The following is a 3,053-nucleotide window of genomic DNA, read 5'->3' on the forward strand; positions in this document are numbered from 1 at the left end:
CTAACCAGAAGAGGTAATAGTTCCTAAAGCTGAAATCCAACTGTGCTGCAGTGTTACAGTCCTCCAAAATGGGTATTTTCATGATCATCTTTCCAAATTGCATTGTTCTCCTGAACTGTGCAGAGCCTCTAACCAGCAAATCTGTCCAGTGAGAGCAGGGGTTTGACTTATGTCAGAATTAAATTTAAATCCAAATGCTGATCAACTTCTAAATTTGGCCTCTTATACTAGTTTCAAAACTGGTATTTTATTTCGGTTGTATTAACTTTTAAGTGGTGTAACACTGAAAATATCAAAGAAACAGCTCTTCCTTTACACCAGTAGGAGGGAAGAGAACACTATCATCTACTCTTGCTTTTTAGAGTGTTTCATTTACTTTTTTAAAACCATGTACTTAGGCTATATTTCTAACTATAATGTTTTATTCTTTACTAAGCAATTTGAAGTGTTAACATTGGTAATACGCTTTAAACATAAAGGTACATTTAACAAAGCTCAGTGCGACATTCCCTCAGCATGAAGTTAATTTTTCATCACTTGGGAGTATATCTTCTCAAATAATAAAGCAGATAATGCATTGATGTTTAAGGATATTCTTGAAGAGCTAGAATAGAGTATTTTGAAGTAGTTTCATTGCTCTGAAATGCCTGTGGTTTAGGTGATTTCCAAGGCATTTCAGAGAAAAAAGTATGCAAAGTCTACTCCTGAATCATTCAGTCTGAATCCAAGCTTCTTTGAAAAATAGACACGAAGTGATACTCATCTTAATGATTTACAGCAGCTGGCTGAAATGGGCACTATTTATCACAGAACACAGGAGGCAACTAAACTTGTGAGGTAGGATGACACAAGAGAGTCCCAATTTGCTTTTGAGGGCTTTCATTTATGTCAGCTCTCTGAGGTCATGGAGTTCTACCTGTGCCTAGCTTGTTCCCTGCTTTGGCTTCTCCTCCCAGCCCTTTTTGTTGTACTAGGGATTGTAAAAGAGCTGCAGATCCTCCTTAGCAAATTACCCTCTCCTCCTAGACAATTCAGAAATGTACTTACAAACTGAGAGCCACTATGGAAGAGGCAGTCACTACCAGCAGATCCTGCAGCCAGCACTAACCTGAGGCCTGTGTGCTGTGCTCATCCCAGGTGGGCACCATGGTGGGACCCAGGTTGCAGATGCCAGGGGCGTGGTGAGCAAGAGGGAGCAGGGAGAGGCCATGGCAGGAGCCTGCCCTCATGCTTGGGAACCACCAGAATCTTGGGTCCGCCTGCCTTGACCTCTCAGCCCACCCCAGTACCCACCTCCATCCCTTATCTCCATTCTCCCTCCAGGAAGGGGGATTACTCACTTTCTTATAATTAAGCTTATGCTTAAATGTTTTGTTTGGTGCATGTGCAGAATATATTTTTCACATTCATTTATCTTGTTTATCTTGTTGTAACTAATGATTCCTACTCTTACTAATAAACTGTTTCTTTGACAGTTTTTAGAAAAATAAATCTTTTCTATGGGAAATCCTTAGCTTTGGACTTAGATCTTTTTGTTGAACTAAAAAGCTTTTCCTAGGACATTTCTGGCAGGAAAGATCATAACTACTTCTTTAAGAATATTCATGGATGAAAGATTAAAGAAAAATGCAAGGGGAGGCAACACAGGTTTGTGGTTCAGAATATGGAGTAATCCTGCTTTATGAAATAGAAAGCAAATCTCATAAGAATATGAAATCTTCAGGCATCATTTTATCACCAGTGCTCTTCAAACAGCAACCAAAGAATAGAAAACTGCTGTGCTGTTACTTGAGAATGCTTTCTATTTAAATGTACAATAACTTGCTGAGTAACTACGTCACAGTTAGAAGACTGCCTATGATCAGAGTTGAATGAAACAAAATCACTTAGCAAATACTCTTTTTAGTAAAGATGTATTTAGCAACAGCTGAGAGATGTGCCAGAAACCCTCCAGGATCTTGCAGCCTGAGCAAGCGGGTCTGACATGCAGGCATTACCAGAGCAAGGGTGGCAGATTCAAATGGCTCCAGGGAGCTCAAGCCACTTGGAGCACGACAAACAGGGAGGACAACCAGGACATAGCACAACAGTGCATGAGGAAGGGCACACAGAGAGGGCACCAGAAGGGCTCCTCTCTGTAGAAGGGCCAACACAGTAGCAGAACCAGAGAGCAGTGGATAGGGGCACTGAGGGGAATTAGAAGGCCCCTTCTTCCCAATCTGAACTCGCAACACTATGGCTATGATGAGCCATAGAGCTTGTTCCCCAGTGGCTGCTGAAGTTGCTGTACTAATGATGTCAGAACCTTCCACCCAAACAGACCTTCTGACAGTAGAAATAGCTTTACAGGCCTCTGGCTGTTCAAAGTGTCTGGTGCTTGTCCATGAAGATGGGGCTGAAAGTCATCTCCTCTGCAGGAGGTGTTTCCATGTCGAGAAGCATTTCACCAGGTCAAGGAGTCGCACAAGGAGGTAAGTAGGCTGCATAGTATTCATGAGAATTAGAAAGAAATAGGATATTCTCAGAGGCCTTATAGATGCTGAAGTCTCAACCTCTCTGTACATCAGAGATGCAGGTGGGTTCTGCACCACATCTCATAAGAAGTCAGAAGTCAATAAAAGAGTAAGACTGGAAATTGCTCACTCTAGCAGCAGTAATACTGTTCCTCCTGAAGACCTAACATTAAAAAATAGGTTTAGTTCCCTCCAAGCCAAGGAGGAGATGCATAAAAGTTTCAAGTAAAGTAACTGAGTCACCAGACCCTGTGCCACACAGGATCACCCACAAGAAGCTGCAAGTGATTCTAGTGGGTAACTCCCTACTAGAGGGGACATAGGCACCCATCTGCTGACCCAACTTATTGTCCAGAGTAGTTTGTTCCTGCCAGGGGCTTCAACTAGATATCACAGAAAAACAGTGTGGATGAATAAAGAACTCTTGTCATTACCCAGGTGTAAGTAGGAAATACACGGGAGATGGAAGCAGGGTCAGGTTACTTGGAATGAATATAGAGAGGCAGTCAGAGTAAGCAGAAAAGGGACAAGGAAGGCCAA

The sequence above is a fragment of the Empidonax traillii genome, unplaced genomic scaffold, assembly GCF_003031625.1.
Source record: "Empidonax traillii isolate 1590-97213 ecotype Southwest subspecies unplaced genomic scaffold, ASM303162v1 scaffold768:size374112, whole genome shotgun sequence".
NCBI classification, from domain to species: domain Eukaryota; kingdom Metazoa; phylum Chordata; class Aves; order Passeriformes; family Tyrannidae; genus Empidonax; species Empidonax traillii.